We start from the raw sequence: 22050 nt of genomic DNA, 5'->3' as shown, positions 1-22050 counted from the left end.
TTGATTTCAAAAATTGAAAAGCATAATACATGGACACTGCATTACACATTCACACATTCTCCTCACAAAGTCCTTGATGTCAGAGACCAAAATAGAAAAGCCAGTAGCAGATTACTTCATTGCTTTTTTTTCTTACTCTAAGTAAAACTTGATGATTATAAATTCAAAAAGTCCAGGATTAATAAAAATGAAACTGCTTTGTGCTATGGCAAAAATAATTTATCCCAAATGTTCGGGCTACTTAATTGGAAAAGTGAGGGTTGTTTTCTATACCGTATCAATAATTTCAAATGTAGATGCCTTCTTCCTCTGTGATTCTATGACATGTCACTATTTATTCTATTATTACAGCACTTCATCATTGTAGACCACGTTCATTTTCATGTCTGATTCTCACCTTGATTGTGCCTGGATGAGTGGTGAATTCCTTGGAAATCAGAATGCATCTTTTTATCATGTTATGCTCTCTGCCTAAAACAATGCTAATATAAAATGAACAGACAGTACATTTTTATTGAATAAATGTAAAAACAGCAATACATTGTATATGCCCTAATCTTTCTGTGAAGCATTTAGAAAATGCTACCTACTAATGGTCTGAGAGACCTTCGGAAATGGGTCAAAAGATCATCTTGGCAAAATAGGAAAAAAGGCCAGATTTGTACATGTATCTGGGCACTTTCACAATAGAGAATAGAATGACATCTATGAACTCTTCACGTATGCTACTTATCGTCTTCAGTTATGAATTTTAAAAACTGTGTCACAAAATTTTAATGTCTTGGATTTTCCCAACAGTAAGTATTCTGAGAATTATTTAAAAAAAAAAAAAAAACCAAGTAGCCAAATATGTTTTATTCTCTTTATGACTGAAGACAGGAAATAAAGTGCATTATGTAAATCAATTATTGATATCAGAAAGATGATCTAATAATTTACATTTTTAGTTATCTTACCATTATTATCTATTAATTGCTTCTACTCACGGCACTTTTGAAACAGACAGTCTTATATGAAGTGCCTAGCACACACAGTAGGGACTCAAATATATATTGTTGAAATAATAATGAGTGAATTTCATTCCAAGAAAAAATGGAAAGAAAGGTCCAACTTCCTTATGGTACCATACCATAGTCTCTGGTTACCAACACTTGAGACAACTTTTCTTTCGGTTTGAAAAATATCACTCGAACCGGACCACCTTGGACAATCAGAATGCCTTTACCTGCCTCCAGCAACTTGCAAACATGTTTAATCATCTGGGAGTTGAAGGCACATAGAGAGAATATGCTTTTGATAATGAAATTATTGATGGCATAATACATTTCTAATAATTTTCATTTTAAATTATCTTATTATTTATTACAAAAATATGAAGGCTGAGTCAAGTGAGAATTTTCCAACTCTTTAATTAATCTACTCTACTTGATTTGATAGTACTTAACTCATCCTGTCTTTGGGGAGAAATTTCTTCTCTCTATATAATCTTGATCATAGATAGGCTTAAATCAGCTTTATTATACCATTACTTGGAAAATGGGAAAAGAGAATTTACCAGTGTATGTCTTGGCTTCATAAATATTGATTGTCTAAAACCTAACCAATGTAGATTTTATTTGGTATAGCCAAAAGATCCTTTAACCAATAAATTCTTTCAGTTAAAAAAAAAATTGCATCCTGGAGTGCAATAATTACAATAGACCCCAGTGGGAGGTTTTGGGCTCAGCTGTAAGGAGCAATTAAGTGCAGGTTCTGAGACATTGCGTGACTTTTGTGAAAAGACCGTGGAAATGCCTGTCTCTGTCGATGACGGGGCAAGTCACTTCACTCAGCCAACATGGTCTCTCAGTTTCGTAGGTTCCAGGAACTGGCCCAGCTGGGAGCCTGGAACTCCATCTACTCTAAAATATCTGATCAATCACTCACTATTAGAAAAGATGACCCCAGGAGAAGGTCTCTTATCAAGGAATCTCTTAAGAATTTATCTCAAGTAAACCCAATTTTTTAAAATTATGTACCCTAATTAGCTCTGTGGGCACAATCCCCTTAGGAAAAGTATGAAATCGAGTTTGCCTTGTCTCCCAAAAGAAAAATGCTTTATCTGTTCCAAACAATAGGCTTATTGGGCTACCAGACACTCTTTTCAAATAACATGACAGATTAATTCTAAACAAACTTTAGGACCACATTTTTGTCTCCAGACGGAACGACTTTATGAGGAATAAGAGAATGTTAGCCATAATTTTCTTACTGTGATCAATTTTATAGAGTGTTTTATCTCCATGAAATATCAGATCAAAGCAATTTAAGACCATTTGTGAAATTCACCAATCTATGACTACAGCAATATTATCTAGTGGTTATGAGCAGAGATTTGGAAGTCAGACTGCCCTGGTTTGAATCCAGGATTCTTCGGTTACCAACTGTGTTAATATCTCCGTTCTTCAGTTTCCCACCTATAAAATGAGGATAACAGTAAATTATCGTAATAATTTATATTAGGATATTTATATATTTATATTATATATATATTTATATTATAATATATATTACATATAATATATATGATTATATATTATATATAAATATATAAATTGTATATATTATATATATAAATATATAAATTATATATATTATATATATTATATTATATATAATATACATATAATAGGACATATAATAGGATATATAATATATAATATATATAAATTTATATATAATATATATAAATAAAAAATATATATTATATAATATATTTATATTATATTATATATTATATATCCTATAATATTAGGATATTATATATCTTATAATATTAGGATATTATATTTATCCTAATATTAATTATTATATATTGTGAACAATAATGCCAATGGGTACCAAATCTAGGATAGTCATGATATTAGACTCTATTATAATCTTCATCTTAAAGTGAAGGTCAGAATAAACAAAAATATTTTTACAGTACATGTAAATGTCAATGTACATGATGTTAACCATGGTTATGTCCTAATTCCCTCCTTGTCTTACTGATTTACACCAAACACCTTGCTATAGCTAACAGATACACCCAATATATGGCATACCTCTCCCCTGCCACACACACAGGAGACTGTACTTCTTTTTAAAAAATTCTGGTGGTATGTTTTAATTATCATACAAAATCAATTCACTTCCTAGCTACTTTCAGGAAATGCACCTCACTATCAAGCATCAAGCATAAAAGCAAACTCACTGAATTGAAAGGCATTTCCCAACATTAATTACATTTCAATTAACTGCACCAATTTTAAGTAACTCCACACAATGCATCAATTCTTTCAACTATAAGGAAACGTCTTTTACAATTAATTTCATTCTGTCTAGTTCATCAAGACGTAGTTCCTTCTCAGACAAGATGGTCTGTTGGTAACAAATGCCTTTAAAATCGTTTCATGCTAAAATGAATTCCTTCATGCTATACGGTGCAGAACTCTAGGATCTCTGCCAAGTGGTGGTGCAAGCGCTTGAGAAGATTTAAAGCTCTTCTTTGACAAAACCACTATCTTTACTGCATGTGGCCCTGGAGTCCCTGCCCGTATTCAGGTGGGTAGGCCTTCTGCCTCGGAGAAAATAAGAATTGGGTTTTTAACCAAATGAGAATATCTACTTGGCTGCCTACACATTTAGTACATAAAATATATGGCCCTGGGTTAACCACAGAAGCACAGAACACCTGCTCTACATTTAAAGAAACAGATCATGATCTCACTATAAGTTAGATGGCTTACTCAAGACGTCTGGTATTAAAGAGAATGCTTAAATGGGCATGCCAGTTCTCCACACGACATTCCCTAAAGTCTATCCCTATATTAATACCGATTATTTTTTTAAAAAATTACTCAGCCCTTCACGATGAATTCAGTATTCTGCGAAGTTACAATTTTATGTTACCACTTAAGCTTTTACAGGTCAAAACAAGAAGCATTCTTTTGAAAAGCGTTTGTGGCTTTTGCAAAATCATGACTGAAAAAAGTTTTCTGCACGTTATCACAGTGCTTCGGAAAAGTCCAACATAACAAACCGTCCCTCTAATTTAGCTCAGGAAAGTGTTGCTTTCTACCCATCAAGGTATATATTTTCTTTAATCAGACAACAGAGTTATGTGCCTCAAGTGTTTCTCTGTGTTCCCTGTTAGGAAACAAAGACATGATTCATGGAAAGTGCCACTGCTGGCCACAGTAAGCACTCCGTTACAGCTAACTCTTATTATTAGCTGTTATTAATAATTACAATTTGTTTTAAGTGTCAAGTGACATCTCTCTGATCTGTTGCTTTCGATGGTGTCTTTTAATTTTATTCTTAATGGTCCTGTTTTGTATTAGTTATTTGTACAAGCCACCTTAAAATAGAAAAAGTATAAGTTCAAATTAAAGGTTTTTAAACACGTAGGACTTCAACACAGTATTTGTGTTTCCAATAATGGCAGAGGGGTTATTTTAAACTAACAAATTAGGGCTGACGAAAGAAGCATAAATAAGACTGTGATCAAGAAGTATGCTCATTTTCCTACCACCATGAGAATATTTTCCCAAATTCAGCGTGTAACTATAATTTTTGATTTATGGTCAGGCATGGTAAAGCTTCAATAGGTCAAATTAATTTGGGAGTTGTGGAGAAAAGCTAATGCAATGAAAATGAAAGAAGAGTTTAAACCATAAAATACATAAATAACGTAGTTGTATTATTTCAAGAAACATGTGAGCGGCAGCGACCTGGGTGTAAGCAAGGGGTGATGGCCGGCTGAACCAAGGTCGCGGCAGTGGGAGGAAGGAGAGTGCAGAGGAGAGTTCCGGTGAACGGGGCAGGGTGCACAGGGTACAGGAGGCTGAGCGTCCTCGCTCGGAACTCCAGGAGGCTGCAGGAAGGTATGCATGAGCACAGGCTGCTTGCAACAGAGATGGAGGTCTTTCCAGATTTCTAGACTGGGCAGTCCCTATCCCAGCTGCAGTACAACCTTTCAAAGACATTCCACGAACTCTTTCTTATTTTGCTTCCATTCCAGACACTGCAAACAGTCTGGAAATCATGGGCTGTTGAAGCAGGAAGGAACCCCGTGGACCATACAGCCAGAGCTTTCGTTTTGCTGCTGAAGAAACTGCCATTCAGAAAGGTTATTCGAGGCCACACAGCTGGTCAGTTCAATAGCCCAATCTTCATATCAGGGTTTCTGATTCTCAGTTCAACACTCTACGCTCTGCTGTCCTCCTGTGATAGGATGATATTTGTCTGGGATTATTGTAGTTTTAAAATGGAAAATCTCATATCCTAGGAAAAAAACCGTCAGCCTCAAGCAAAACAAGAGAGTCAGTCACCCTAATGGAGATATGAGTTATTATTCATATTTCCCTAATCTTCGAGAATAGTTTTCATGGTTCATCTTGGCAAAAATTCATCATCCAAGAGGTTGGGCAAAACAACTCCAGAATAAAGGGTAGCCTTGACATTGAGGAGTGGTGTCTTTATGTCAACATAGTGGAAGGGAAGAGTAAGAACCCCTTCATTTTCCAACCCACTTGTGATAGCAATTCCACCATCAGTTCCAAGTCATGCTATCAAGACCCCATCTCCATCCCTTTGCCCAATCATATTAAGGGTAGCAGATCACTGGTAAAATTTGCAGAGGGTCTCCTTTTCCCGACACCAATTAAAATCTAAAAAATATTCCAAAAGGTCGGCGAAGAGTGGGATTTGAAACCTGCCAGTTTCGCTCCCCACCATTAATTACTCCAGGAAAACATGGATTGACTTAAAGGGCATCAAGCAAATAGACATACAGACTTTAGAGAAATTAAGCTATCTGCTTCCCTCCAAAGTCACCAGAAGCAAAAAGCAAGCCCTCTTGAACATTCCACGTGGAGCAAAATGGAAGGCCTACTGCAAAGTCATTTGGGGTTTTCGTTGGGGAGGAAAGACAGGCAGGGGCGCCTGGGTGGCTCAGTCAGTTGAGCATCCGACTTCGGCTCAGGTCATGATCTCGCAACTCATGAGTTCGAGCCCCGTGTCGGGCTCTGTGCTGACAGCTCGGAGCCTGGAGCCTGCTTCGGATTCTGTGTCTCCCTGTCTCTCTGCCCCTAACCCACTCGCATTCTGTCTCTGTCTCTCTCAAAAGTAAATAAACATTAAAAAAAAAAAAGAAAAGAAAAGACACAGGCAACATCTAGAAGTCCTGTGTAACCCAGCAACAAGATGTCTTCAAACAAAAGACTGTGATTTCCATCCTAAAGGTCTTTCTGGCCAGTCACCTTTGATTTGACCCTGTCCTTCCTCATGAGTCATGCTGGCGGGCACTGTCCCCAGGCAGCCCAGTCTCGTCTTCTTCAAAGTCACTGCATCCATCAGAGATTCAGTCCTGGCAGCCACATCCCAGGACAACTCCAAGGATCTGAACATCCACCTCCAACCTTCATGGGGAAGGTATCGGGGATTTTAATTTCCGATTAAGCTGCCCTGACTTTATGAAAAAGAAATGCCTAGTGAGAAGCTAGACAGTAAGAGAAATAGCATGTTGTCCTTGCCCCTGGATTCACACTCTAATAGGAAAACCTTCCTTCTCTGGGGAGATGGATAGGTTGTTTTTCCTTTGCCCCTTCGCCCCCTTTGATTTCATTTCAAAGGAGCTTGTGAAATAAAAGGATGTCTTTTGAATCAATTCCATTCACACTGAAGAAACCACAATATCTTACTTTTCACTTCATTAAAAAAAAACAACACTCTTTTACTTAGCCTCCATGAAGCTACTGGGTATGGAATCAAGCCTTTTATATGAAAGTTGCTTTTCTTAGAAAAGTTTGTAGTTGCTGGCCATGTGTCAGTAAAGGTGCAGCCCATGCTATGTAGATGCCTTTAAATTTCCTTTTCTGAAAATCAGTGGGAGCCTGCAAAACACCAAAGGTGTGGATGATCATGGCTCAAGGTAACATAAATTATAGCTAATGCACTTTCTGTGGATTGGAAAGATGAAATTATAATTTCAATTGGAAGCAGCCTCCGGCTCCATACCCCCAGATCATAGTAAATCTCCCATTTGAACACTCGCACCTCTGAGGCTTCTAGATTGAATCAGAGCCCCAGAGGCCGCCTGCCTTCCCCTGCTTTTGCAGACTGACTTTTCCACTGAACGCGTACTGTGAGACGCCAACATATCCTCACCCCTATTGGTTTAGTTTTGTGTGGTTGTTCCGTTTTTGTTTCATTCTGTCTTGTTTTAGGAAGTCTCTCCGGAAAGCATGCTTGACTTCAAATTCGAATTTGAGCCCTAATTGCCTGGAATACCACTAATTGCCTGGAACTTCAACAATCTCCTGAGCCTTTCTGCATGTTCGTCTCCTATCTAGAAAATAGCAACAATGACACAATTACACAGGTTTCTGGAAGAATTACCACAGCACAAGTGAAAGCGACTACACACAGTAGGCGCTCAGATATTTATGCAATGCTGCAGAGCAACTATCACCTGCATAGCACACAAGACTGACTTCAAATAGGTCACAGTCTCGTGATAACTACCATCTAGCAAGCACCTATTATGTGCCATGTGACGCGCTGGGTATTTTCATGGGCACTGTCTTACTTAATTCTCACAGCAACATTATGAGGTAAATATTATTATAGCCATTCTGTAGATGAGAAAACGAAGCTTGGAAAAGCTAAATAAATTTCCTAAAGTCACAAGATTAATACATGGCAATGCTGAGACGAGGATACAGGCCTGTCTGTCTTCATACAGCCCTCCAGTGCAAGCTGAGAAAGCATTAAACACATGCGCGCGCACACACACACACACACACGCAGAGCTGATCATATTCCAGAATATTCCCCACTCTTGTTCAGGACTCGGAGGGTTAAAAAGAAGATGACAAAATAGCATAAACAGCTGGTTCCAAGGTGCTAGTCGCTCTTCTGTGATACCATTTTGTTTGTGCTTCTGCAGCTGTACCAGAAAGTTTTTGTTCTCTGAGGAAAATACTGAACTGAAGAGATAATTGGAATTCAAGACACACATGTTTTCTACCAGCAAATAAGAAGAAAGCACAACAGGATTCTTGAAGAAGGCTGATTTTTTTGTGTTTTGCAATTCTGCATTTTCAAAAATGACATCTGTTTTGTGAGTGACTAAAAACTCTGGAGGAAGAATTTGTAAAAGGAAATAAAATTGTGTTTCTGAGCATTTTCCTCCTTACTGCCTTCAAATGATGTTTAGTTGGCCCATTTTCCCCAAAACATTGTCAAGGCAGAAGTTTTCTATTTCCTGCTCACATTTCTGACAGGTTTGAAATGATGTTCCAGTGGCAAATGTTTTAAAAGTTTCTTTTAGCACTTTTCCTCCATGTATCAAATCATTCTTTCTTTTGAGCACTCCAAAAAAAAAAAAACTGTGCCTTCTAGGAGCATAAATGAATATAATGCATCACATTTATATCATGCATTTCTAGAAGGAACTCAAAAGTATTTTACTGTCTTCACTTTTCCAGGCTGTTTATTTTTTGCTGGTGCATCAACAAATACAAAAGTTTAAGGGAGCCATTTCTTATTCATTCCCATCTCTTTGATTTATCACTTCCTGTTCCATAAATTTCCAGTCTCTACTTCACACAAATAAAAAGATGCCGTAACTCATGTAGTTTGTCAGCCAAATCCCAGTTTTAGAGAAGAATGAATATTACCCAAGGTCATCTGAAGAGGTCCCCACTGTAAAAGGTGTGGTGTCAGGTGAACCCCCATTCTCCCAAATCTGTGGGTGGCCACTCCACAAGAATCACCTTCCTCTTCCAAAAACATATGAGAGCTTCCAAGCTGTAACTGGCAGAATCAGCACCCTTCAAGGTGGGCAGGAACTTCTAGACTGCAGGTACAAGTCTTTCTCCCTCTGTTTTACCCAAAATTTATGGAGCCATGCATCACAGAGAAATGAAATATAAATGAATCTTTGGGAACTCTCATGAGGCAGAAATCTCCCAAGTTGTCCTGACGATTTAGTTCACATTTATCTAGCCCCATAATTCACAAACCATAAACGCTGTTTGTACAATGCTTCTTTCTCAAAGCTCATATATGTCATGTTTGTTTGTGATATCTTAGTTATGCACACTTCAACTTCCTCTGAATTTTATGCATTGGCTAGCCAAGCACACCCACCTCAGTGTTTGTTTCCGACACAATCCGTCTGGCCCCTCGCTATGTATTGACTTCATGTTTCTTCTTCAGAAGTCCTAAAGCAGAAAGTCCCAGACTTCTTCACATATAGGGTGGCTCTATCTCCAAACCTGGAGAGACCAAAGCTACAGTGAGCCTACCAAGGAAAAAATCATATACCTCATTCTTGGTGTCAAAGGTTTCATCAGCCAAGGCCACACAGAATGCTACTCCCAGACAGAGAAATCTAGATACAAATAATAAAAGTAGCATATTGGTCAGGAAACTGAGGTGGAACAAGAGTTCTACCATGCCTGATAGTTTGTGATTGGGACCTAGGGTAGGCATCATTCTCTCTCTCTCCCTTTGAATAGTTTCTGGTGTCACCAGTGAGACCCTTCACGTTGTAAGATAGACTCCACCAGCTCCCCATCCTGAAGACATGCTTCCTCACAGAGTTGTTCTTCTGGAGAAACTCCTGGGATTGGAAGCCCTGGTTCAACCCAAAGGACAGTCCCCACGTGTCCAGTGTAGGGAAAATGGTAGGTACCAGATTCATTTTTAAATCATGATGAAGCACGGGAAAAGTTAAGATGGGCAAAGTGGTCTTATTCATTGTGCACACATGGCACATCATACACAGCTTCCTTCTTTAGACAAGATGCTCTCAGACCATTTAGACAAACTCATGAATTTGAATATTTTCGTTTGTTTTTTGTAGTTCCCACTGCTTACACCCTATTTTTTCCATTTTTTATGACAAAATTATTTTCTTAGATGTTGCCAAGGGTCTCATTTATTTTCCTCCAAAAATTATCTATGTATTCTTCCATACTTATAGAAAGCCACTCTTTTCAATTCACTCATCTTTTTTTGTTGTTGTTCACCCTCCATTCTTACTGTGAACTTGGCCTCTTCCATAAACATGCCTACTTAAACATTGACTGTGAATGGCATGGTCTCTCCTCACCTTTCTAAACTGTATTGGACCCTCAAGGTCTATTTCAAATCCCAGATTTTTCACCTAGGTGTCTAAGATACTAACCAGTGTTGATCTCGTCACATAGGAACTGTCCATAGCATCACAGCATGAACCACAACACATGAGTTTGTGTTATATTGCCCCATTGCCCAACTAGAAACCTATGACCTTCTCCTAACAGTAAGCACAGACTTAGGCACAAAACAAGCATGCAATAAACACTTAAACTGAACACAAGTGGCCATAGAAAAATTAGAAATGTGGACACACTCAAGAAATTTTCATTTATTCGTATATATATCCAAAAATGTTTATGAAGTCCCTAAACTCCTGTGGTAGGCAGCAGGAAAACAAACACACATAGGTCATAATCACTGTACCCTAAAGATCTAGTGGGAAGAATACAAATGTGAACAAAGAATGCATTAATGTGCCGCCACATTCTGTGTAGAAATGATTAAAGGGAACAGTAGAAGCACAGTGGAGAGAGTGATCAGTTCCAACCTGACTTGGAATTGAAGCGATGATTTAGCTGGATTTTGAAAAAATGACTAAGATGGAGAAGGAGAAAGGGAAAATGTTCTGGATAAAGGGAGAAGTTTGAACAAAGTCAGGATATAATATTAACAATTGGGGCACCTGGGTGGCTCAGTTAGTTGAGCATCCAACTTTTGATTTCAGCCTAGGTCATGATCTCAGGGTCGTAGGATCGAGCCCAACATCAGGCTCCACACTAAGCATGGGGCCTGCGTGAGATTCTCTCTCTTTCTTTCTCTTCCCCTCTGTCCCACTCACGTTTTCTCTCTCCCTCTAAAAAACTTTTTAAAAATATTAACAATCTGTAAGGATGTCAATTCAGTAAGTATGATATAGGGTCTAGCAATTACCTTCTTAAACAAGCATCCCCGGGGTAATTCTGATGCAGGCAGACCCAGAACCATACATGGACCCAGAGGAATATCAGTCCACATTCTACTTCTTGAAAACCTTGCTAAGAAACATTTGATAGTGGGTAAACGTCCTCTGTGCCTCATTTGGTGAGAGAGAAGATCCACTCTGGTGTGGACAGGTCTCGCCTCTACATCCCTGCTTGAGTGAACCGTCCAAGATATGAATCTGGATATTACCTCTAGTTTATAATCCTTCAGCGACATCCGCCGACCAAAGACTGCCCAAGGCTTTAGTAGAGCATCCCTGGCCTCACATGAATTGGCCCTTTCCCTGGCCTCGCCTCTAGTCTCACTGCTCAAACTCTACCTTATGATTATATCAAATGTCATGCCTTGTGCTGCTGTTTATCATTGTTATGAAGTCATTAAAATTTAAAACACATATAAAGGGCTTTCTGTGGAGAATATCCAATTAAATAAGATTATTGTCCTTATACAAGTATAGGATCAATTTAAGTGTTAAGAATGAAATACCAGAGCGCTTTCCCTCTGTCTATGGAACGTTACATTGTCCCATAAATGCAGTGAAACCAAAGGAGTCCAAAATTCTGAGAGAAGGTTAAAAGGTATCCCATGAAACAAGAACAGAGTCGCCAAAAGTATTCTAATACCCCATCCTAACAAATGTATGTACACACACACACACACACACACACATATATGCATGCACACACACACACACACACACACACACACACACACACACACACAGATGTCTCATACCACTGGAGGGCATCCTGGAATCTGTGCATCACCAAAATATTCAGTGATAAAGACATTTTCTTACTGGCACATTAGAGAGAGAAACTGAGACCAGCCAGCTAGTAAGATAAGACACACTCTCCCTTCAGGAGCACATGCTGCTTTGGCAAACACAAATATCACTCACTCACACACACATGTACTCAAGCCTGCGCATAATTCTCTTGACAACTCCAACTTATAACATTAGCATATGAATGCCGAGGCTTACAGTGATATTCGCCCACCAAATGGAATTTATAATATAAATGCAGTAAAAAGTATCTGAAAGATTACTCTTCGGTCTGAATTGAGTCTGTCAGAGCTTGTATGTAAAATATATGTAATATCTGTATAGAACCCAGTGTAACTATATTCTTCCCGCATGCTCCCACAGAGAAAAGCTGAGATGGTTAGGACAATACTAAATTCATACCTCCTTCCCAAATAATGCATAAAATAAATGGCTCCAACTCCCCAGCTTTATGCGTGTGTGTCTCCCCATTTCCAATATTTCACATGTATTAGGCCAAATGTGAGTTTTTTCAAAGTCGCTCTGTCTTCATTTTATTTTTGTGAGAGGTCCTTTTCCCAGCTGCCAAGAATTATTCACAACTCCAGGAGGAAGAGTCTACAATTGTATCCATAATCTACTCAAACAAGAGCCAGAAATTATTAGTATACGTGACACGTCTTTCCCAGTGGATTATAAATTCCTCAAAGGGAATGACACTGACGTGTTTATTTTTAAAGTCATGTCATCTTTAAAGTCCTGTGCCTGAAAAAGCAACAATTTATTATTTCCTGTGATTCTGCATGCTGGCGGGTGGTTCCTGTCGGCCTCTACCTGGACTCACTCAAGCCGTCCCATTCATCTAGAATGGCTGGCGGGGCCGGCAGTATCTGGCTTCACTCACAGGTCTGGCAGGAAGCGCCCCGGGTCAGCTGGGTTTCCTTTGTCCTCTTCCTCATGGCCCCTTGTCCTCTGGTTGGCTAGACTTGCTCCCTTACACTGTGCCTCAGAGCAACACCGCAAGGCCCCTGACAGCCTCCTGCAGCAGTCACACACCGTCACTTCCACCAAGCTCTATTGGCCAAAGCAAGTCAGGAGGTAGCCCCGGTACATGGAGACGGGGTGGGGAATAGATACCACCTTGTGGTAGGCGGACGGCACAGTCACCTGGCAAGGGGGCAGGCCCCCAGACATAAGGGAAGCTTTGGAGCCATCCTTGCAAACAATTTACCACACCAACAGAAACCTGAGATCCACACGGTCGTCGTCAGAGATTTTTTTGTTTAGCTATGCGTTCATTCATCCATCTACCAAATATCAAGAGCCTGCAATGTAGCGAGCCCTTGATTTGGTTCTGGAAATAGAGGTGGCAACAAGGAGGAACCAGTTCCTGCTCTTGTGGAATGTATGAAGAGAAAATGAAGGAGCAAGAGAAAGAAAAGTGATAGGCAGCTGTGGGGGGGTGGGGGGGGGGGTGGAGGGAGGTCCTTGCAGAGATATGGCTGCAAATTCTCGGCTCCCTTCAGAGTTAAAGGTTTATAAATTTTAAACTGCCTGAATACCTTATTGGAAGTGGGAGACTCAAGCCAGGATACTCTCAAGGGACTCAAGTCACAGTTGCACTCCAAGGGGGTTAGGACTGGAACAGCAAATTTCTATTGAAGTCAGAAGAGTTTGCAGAAGCTGGAGGGACCGGCTCAGTTTTCCGTATGAAAGACTCCGAGACCACTGATCAGTTAAGGTCTGGTAGAAAACCGAAAGCAAACTCAGAGGGAATTGGGGGAGAATTAATGAAGAGACCACATATATTCATAGAGGCAAATTTAAAAGAAACTACAGGAGATACTTAGATACCCAAGGACACACAATGGGAGGAAGATTTTAGCTAGCCCTGAAGCAACAGAAAGAGGAAATGTTTTCATTTTGGTGAGGTTTTTTTTATTTGGATAAATGTGTTTGAATTGAGCACTTCAAGATAACAGCAAAATCTTGAGAAATTCCACACCTCAACTACCGGATTCTTTTTATTTGTATCTCTTAGGAGATTTAATTTTTATTTCTTCTACATTATACTTATACATACACATTTGTTTCTCCCAGTACACAGTGAGCATCCTGATATCCAAATGCATTTTTAAAAAATTAGTCTCTGAATCTTCACAAAGTTTAGCTCACTAGGTACTAATATTAAATATGCATTTGGTTAGAAAATGGTTGACTTTATCCTCACTCTTTCACTAAAAGGGAAAAAAAAATTACCTGTAGGATACCTGGAGGTTCAGTCGGTTGACCGTCAGACTCAATTTCAGCTCAGGTCATGATCCCAGGGTCATGGGATCGAGCCCGAAGTTAGGCTCCACGCTAAGCATGGAGCCTGTTTAGGATTCTCTCTTTCTCTCTCTCTCTCTCTTTCTCTGCTCCTCTCCCCTGTTCATGTTCTCACTCTCCCTCTAAAAAACTTTTTTTAATATTAACAATCTACAAGGATGTTAATTCAGTAAGTATGATATAGGGTCTAGCAATTACCTTCTTAAACAAGCATCCCCGGGGTAATTCTGATGCAGGCAGACCCAGAACCATACATGGACCCAGAGGAACATCAGTCCACATTCTACTTTGTGAAAACCTTGCTAAGAAACATTTGATGATGGGTAAACGTCCTCTGTGCCTCATTTGGTGAGAGAGAAGATCCACTCTGGTGTGGACAGGTCTCGCCTCTACATCCCTGCTTGAGTGAACCGTCCAAGATATGAATCTGGATATTACCTCTAGTTTATAATCCTTCAGCGACATCCGCCGACCAAAGACTGCCCAAGGCTTTAGTAGAGCATCCCTGGCCTCACATGAATTGGCCCTTTCCCTGGCCTCGCCTCTAGTCTCACTGCTCAAACTCTACCTTATGATTATATCAAATGTCATGCCTTGTGCTGCTGTTTATCATTGTTATGAAGTCATTAAAATTTAAAACACATATAAAGGGCTTTCTGTGGAGAATATCCAATTAAATAAGATTATTGTCCTTATACAAGTATAGGATCAATTTAAGTGTTAAGAATGAAATACCAGAGCGCTTTCCCTCTGTCTATGGAACGTTACATTGTCCCATAAAGGCAGTGAAACCAAAGGAGTCATGAACTCCTGGTTGTGGAATCGAGCCCTGTGACAGGCTCCATGTTGGGCATACAGCCAGCTTAATACTCTCTCTCCCTCTCCCCCTCCCCCTCCCCAACTTGTGCTCACTCTCTCTCTCTCTCAAAAGAAAAAAGGACTTTTGAAGAAATGCTTTTAACAAAAACCAGATGAGAGCTAGAGGTGTGGAAGAGAGCACTCTAAGTAGCAGGGTGACCCGACCTTTTCTCTCTTCCTGCCCTTTTCTCTCCTGCCCTCCCCTCATTGGTCAGATCCAACCAGAAATCAGAGGGCATGGAATCCTCCAAGCCAGTACGCCCACTAAATCATGGGTCAGCCATGATACCACTACACAAAACAGAGTACTGAAAGGAGCTGGAACTCGAGAGGTACAGAAGTGACAATTTTACTATTGAAGTTTTGAGCTTAAGACGCCTGCAGCCCATCTGATCATGCACCTCCTGTAGGTATGAACCTGGAATTCAGGGGCCACAATGTAGCTACAGATCAGGATTTGAAAATAATCAGCTTAAAATGGTTGCTACAGCCATATGAATGTAACATGGCCCAGACCAAGTATGTAGAGAGACAAAAGAACAAAGTCAAAATTCCAGTTCTGGCATAGTAGGGACATATAAATGGAGCGAGGACGGCAATAGACAAAGGCAATGAGATAAGTTAGAAGAGAACATGACAAAAATGCAATCTGGAAATTCAAAGGAAAAGAGTGTTTCAAGAAGTTAATCACCAATGTTGAATGTGATAGTTTAACCAGAAAAGAAATGACTGAATTTGGTAATTAAAAGGCCACTGCTGATCTGCATACATACAAAATGATGTCCTCCAACAGGCTCCTGCAGCTGGTATTATTTGACCAAATAAAGTTTAGATTTGTGTTCATTATATCCGTAGATGACTCCTTATTGAATACGATTACTACTAATTTAAACAATAGCTCACAAGAGCCACACTAAGCATGGAGCCTATTTGGGACTCTCTCTCTCTCTCTCTCTCTCTCTCCCTTTGCCCCTCTCCCCTGTTCATGCCAGTTTAAGGGGTGCCTGGGTGGCTCAGTTGGTTAAGCATCCAACTCTTGGTTTCAGTTAAGGTCTTGATCTCACAGTTAGTGAGTTTGAGCCCCACATCAGACTCCATGCTGTCAGCACGGAACCTGCTTGGGATTTTCTCTCTCTCTGCTCCTCCCCTGCTTCCTCTCTCTCTCTCTCTTTCTCAAAATAAATAAATAAACTTTTTAAAATGGCCAGCTTAAAAATACATGCATACATACATACATACATACAAGACAGGTGCAAGGCATATACCTAGGTACCAAACATAAGTATATATCTATGGGAAATAAATAAACATAAGCAAGGAAGAAAACTATTTAAATAATATATAATTTTATATCAACAAGACTGTTATTATCATAGCTATTGCTATTATGTTCTATACTATTCAAAATGATTTACTAACATACCAACATATGACCCCTAAAATAATAATCCTTTTTATTGTATTTTGATCAATTCATGGTACACATGAGGGAAAATAACATGGTTTAGCATAGGTGAACTGCTATAATTGTCTATGCAGATTACTGCATCATGTAGAACACATAGGACACTTTAGATAGTTCCCTCGCTCCTGCTGTATATAATCTTTTTATTTCAAAATTTCCAAAAATTTCTCGTTTAATTCTCTGCCCTCTTTGAATTTCTCTCAAAATAACTTATTCTTCACAAACCTGGAGAGCCCTGAGGTTTTTTCCGTACATTTTAAAGACTAGGATGGAAGGGATAAAGGACACGGAGGGATGGGAAAGAGAGGATGCCACATAAATGTAATAGAGGCATCAGATGAAGCCCCTTGCCCCTTGGAGAGGGAGGCTTACTTGGCCTGAACCCCAGCTTACTCCTCGGCTACCAGAAGTCTGATGATCACCCCATAATTGCTGCCCATCTCCAGGGATCCTACCAGCATCATCCTCATCTCCAAGCACTTCATCAGTTTTAAAAGAATTCGTTCAAGCTGCATATGGTTGTGGGGATGGGCCACGTCACAACCTCCTGCCATCCCCTCCCTACATGCCCTTGCTTCCTACCTTCTCGCTCAGAAGCGTTTGCTGTACCCCAGCCCTGGCCCTCTATGTTCTTCCAGACAGAGTAGCTTTCCCTTTCTTCTGAAATCTTAACACGAGAGGAGGGGTGGAGCTCAACTTCTATCAAACTCGCTTAGCCAGACTCATGGAGGCTCTTAGCAGAACCCAGGCCTAACACTAACATGACCAACTATCTCTCAGCAGCAGAGAAGGTAGAGATAACATGTCCATCACATATAGCTTTTCAACATTACAGTACACCACAGTTGTGTGGTTATACAGCTCGCTCCAGATCAAATTCTGTCCCCTAAAATAGAACGTAGTCTTGGAGAGAAAGTCTAGCAAAGAGAGAGTTGGTCTTTGTAAAAAGCTTGAGACGTATTCTCCACAAGCATCTTATGTAAACATTCCAGTGCAATTTCTACAAGAAAGTATACCTAAGCTACCAGAAAAGGTTGGAAATCCAGGAAAGGAAAGGAAAAAGCCATGTGCTTCTTAAATTTATTTCCTGAACCCTCAAATATGTTAATGAGGCAAGAAGTGAAAACAGCCAGGTCATGTTCCCCCTTCTTCTACTGAAATGTTATCACAATTTAGCATAAGAGAAAGGGGGCATGCCTGTGATATGCTAATGACTTCCAACTGGGAAACGTGTGAGTTTCTAGACTTTGGGAAAAATTAAGCCTTTAGCCTAAGAAAGAAGTTCATTTTGGTCTTTCCTAAAAACTAGATCCTTCCTTATCCTTGCCCATGTCCTGTTCTTATATGCTCCAGGAATTCTCCCTGCAATTTGTTATTTTCTCCTGTAAACCAAGCTTTGTTTTGCTTCCCTGCTGGGCTTTTTTTTTTTATTTTGTTTTTGTCTTTTGAAAAAGAGAGAATCGACCTCCATAGTCACCTTGAATCCCTTATACTCTAGCACCCCTCCTTTAGGATTGGGGAGAACTACGATATAAGATATGATTTTGTAAAAGCTTCTATAAGGGGAGAGATTGCCACTTCAGCCACATTTTTTAACATCTTATTGATGAGGGAGCTTAGGGCAAGCTGAGGGAAAATACAGGCTGACAGCTCCACCGTCCACCCCCAGGTGAAATATGTGTGATATTGCTTGGACACTCCTGGCTACCCAGGAGCAAAGGAAAGGGGTTTAAGTACTTGCCATGGTAATGTGGGAAACTAAGGCAAATGAAAAATTAAGTTGCCTTACTGCCTATAACCGATAGACAAGTCCTTGAAACTGGCAGAGCGACCTCGCTCTAGAAGCTCAGCTGCCTCAATGATGACCCTTTGCTAGGGGCAAAAGTGAATCTTAGCTTAACATTATCCCAACCTCAAGGATCCTGAAGTCTACTTCCTTTATCTCAGCTCTCGCAAGATATATATTGGCAATCATACTCCAAACGTATGGCGCTCCGATATACATCTGTAGGGTCTCCTGACTGAGGTTTTATTAAACGGCAACAAGTGGCATTTCCCTAGCAACAGCTACCCCCTCAAGGTCCTGGAAACCTTGTTTCCAAAATATCTTAGAGACCTACTCTAGCCCTAACCCCCTCCCTACCTGAGGGTATACAATGAGTTACCCGCCAAGACCCCAGTGCAGCTCTTCCTGCTCATGGGTCCTGTCCCTGTGTTTTAATAAAATCACCTTTTGGGGCGCCTGGGTGGCTCAGTTGGTGAAGCATCCGACTTCAGCTCAGATCATGATCTCACGTTTTGTGAGTTTGAGTCCGGCATCAGGCTCTGTGCTGACAGCTCTGAGCCTGGATCCTGCTTCGGATTCTGTGTCTCCCTCTCTCTCTGCCCCTCCCCCATTCACTCTCTGTCTCTCTCTCTCTCTCTCTCTCTCTCTCTCTCTCTCAAAAATAAATAAATGTTTTAAAAAAATTTTTTTTAATTTTTTTTTCAATGTTTATTTTTGGGACAGAGAGAGACAGAGCATGAACGGGGGAGGGCCAGAGAGAGAGGGAGACACAGAATCGGAAACAGGCTCCAGGCTCCGAGCCATCAGCCCAGAGCCCGACGCGGGACTCGAACTCACGGACCGCGAGATCGTGACCTGGCTGAAGTCGGACGCTCAACCGACTGCGCCACCCAGGCGCCCCTAAAAAAATTTTTTTAAATAAAAAAAATAAAATCACCTTTTGCACCAAAGACGTCTTCAAGAATTCTTTCTTGGCCATCAGCTCCGGCCCCCACAAACCCCCCATCACTCCAAAACTTCATCACTATTATGATGGGAAAGAGTGAAAACCTAACAGCTAATGAGTATCTATTTGCCCAAAGGCCTACACTGTTTTTTTGAAGCCCTAATCTCTTAGCTTTCTGATAATAAACAGTTCTTTCTTGTAATCAATCTGTCATTGTGTTTTTAATTGGATCCTTTTCTTCTCCCCAAACATTTGTGTTCCTAAGATTGCAGACATGGACAAGTGGGCTTCTCACTCGATGCTCTATTCCCCTATAATTTTATCTAAAAGTGTGTGTGTGTGTGTGTGTGTGTGTGTGTGTGTGTGAAAGTCTAAAGCTCTGGGGAAGTGAAGGGCTTGAGAAATAAGTTTAGGAAGTATCAATTTAAAGAATTGAAATGACATAAAGTATGTTTCTTCTAACAAAAAAATAATTATATTAGAAATCGGTAGTAAAATATAATTTAAAAGTCCTCAAAATTTTGAAAAAATTAAAACAAGTCAAAGAAAAAATAGACAAATTCCTTGAAAATACAACCTATTGAGATTATCAGCAAAAAGGGGAAGGGGGGAATCTGAAGAGTACTCTTCTTATTTTAAAAATCAAATCTGTAATTTCAAACTTTCTACAAAAAAAAATTTCAAGCCTAGATGGATTAATTGGTACATTCTTCAACATTAAGGTAAAAAAACCACCAATCATACACTGATCCAGAAAATAAAAAATGAGGAAACAGCACTATCTGTTTATTTTATAAGGCCAGCATTAAATTTAATACCATGATCTTCCAAAGACATTTTGAAATAGGAATACCACAGACCAATCTCTCTTCTGAACACAAGTATAAAACTCATTCATATTAGCAAAGAAACCAAAGCTATATATGTATAAAAAGACAATATATCATGGCAAACTGGTGTTTATACCAAGAATGCAAGGTTATTTTAACACCATAAAATTAATCAATCAGTAAAAATGACCATCTCAACAGACTAAAGAAGAAAAATTGCTTAAAAAATATGCATTAAAATATTTGGCAAAATTAAATTTCTCAATAATTGTATTAAATTTAAAAATCAAACTGAAGTAAATCAAAAGAAGCCTCAGAAGCTAGTGATCATGTAATAACATGGAATATACATTTCCAAAAAATTAAAAATCATAATAATGATGAAATGTTGAAAACATTTCCATGCAATCAAGAATGAGACAATGCTGGGACACCTAGGTGGCTCAGTCGGTTAAGTGTCTGACTTGATTTCAGCTCAGATCATGATGTCACCATCATGAGACTGAGCACTGCATTGGGCTCTGCATGGGCATGGAACCTGCTTAAGATTCTCTCTCTCTCTCTCTCTCTCTCAAAAAATGAAATGAAGAATGAGACAATGACACTTTCTATTACTTCATTTCAATCATTTGCTGGAAGAATTAGCTAATGCAATATGACAAAAAATACATATACAAATAATGATTTTAAAAGGAATAATAAAACATTAGTTGCTTAAAGACAAGTTATTACATATGTGGAATATCCAAAAGAATATGCAGATAAACTATAAGAATTAATAAGTGAATTTAACAAGGTCACTGGATGAAAGTTTGTTTTGGATAAAGAGAACATAACTGTATTTCTAAAATTAATAATAGAAAATTAAATGTTAAAAGTGATATCACTAACAGAAGCACCAAAAACATCAAATACCTAGCAATAATTTTATTAAAATATGTATAAAATGTCCTCCCAGGAAACTATAAACTTTACTGAGATAAATTTAAAAAGACCTACTTAATGGCAGAACATATATAGATTAAAAGGTTCACTTTGGTAGAATTATTAGTTTCCTCAAACTGATCCATAGATATCACGCATTCTGTCAAAAGCCAAAAAACAAAACAAAAAATCCTTTGTGTGGAAATTGACAAACTGTACATCTACACGATTCAAAACAGCTAACAATAGCATAAAATAATCTTGAATAAGAACAAAGTTGGAGGGCTTGCTATATATGAAGACTCATTATAAAGCTACAGTAACTGATGGAACTAGAGTGTATTATGCTAAGTCAGTCAGAGAAAGATGAATATCACATGATTTCACTCAGATGTGGAAATTAAGAAACAAAACAGATGAACATAGGAGAAGGGAAGCAAAAATAAGATAAAAACAGAGAGGGAGGCAAACCATAAGAGACTCTTAAAAATACAGAGAACAAACTGAGGGTTACCAGAAGGATGTCGGGTGGGGAGAGGGAAAAATGGGTGAAGGGCATTAAAGAAGGGCATTAAAGAAGGCATTTGTTGGGATGAGCACTGGGTGTTGTAAGCGATGGATCACTAAATTCTACCTCTGAGGTCATTATTACACTGTACGTTAACTAGCTTGAATTTAAATTTTAAAAAATAGGGGCGCCTGGGTGGCGCAGTCGGTTAAGCGTCCGACTTCAGCCGGGGTCACGATCTCGCGGTCCGTGAGTTTGAGCCCCGCGTCAGGCTCTGGGCTGATGGCTCAGAGCCTGGAGCCTGCTTCCGATTCTATGTCTCCCTCTCTCTCTGCCCCTCCCCCGTTCATGCTCTGTCTCTCTCTCTGTCTCAAAAATAAATAAACGTTAAAAAAAAACTTTTAAAAATAAAAAATAAATAAATTTTAAAAAATAATACATAACTGTAAATAAAACTACAGTATGTAAAATATTATAGACCAACAGAAAAAATATAAAATGTAAAATTATATCCACATATATATAGTCACTTGATTTATAATAAG

At 39.3% G+C, this 22050-nt stretch overlaps 1 long non-coding RNA gene across 3 annotated transcripts in view; it reads right to left on the bottom strand.

The window, feature by feature from the left end:
* Nucleotides 1-840: 840 nt before the first annotated feature.
* Nucleotides 841-22050, bottom strand: part of LOC109496011 — a 41605-nt gene continuing 20395 nt past the window's right edge. For 2 of the 3 annotated variants that reach the window (XR_002151765.3, XR_002151771.2), the window contains 2 exons: nucleotides 9178-9305; nucleotides 841-2456 (listed from right to left, as the gene is read on the bottom strand). This is a non-coding gene — a long non-coding RNA (uncharacterized LOC109496011). Of the gene's footprint in view, nucleotides 2457-6119; nucleotides 6918-9177; nucleotides 9306-22050 lie in introns of those variants that run through there. The other variant, XR_002151766.3, reaches the window with a different exon arrangement.

This window comes from Felis catus, chromosome F2 (assembly GCF_018350175.1).
Source record: "Felis catus isolate Fca126 chromosome F2, F.catus_Fca126_mat1.0, whole genome shotgun sequence".
NCBI lineage: Eukaryota > Metazoa > Chordata > Mammalia > Carnivora > Felidae > Felis > Felis catus.
Note: the sequence above shows the minus strand (reverse complement) of the source record. Positions and strands in the feature narration are given on the sequence as shown.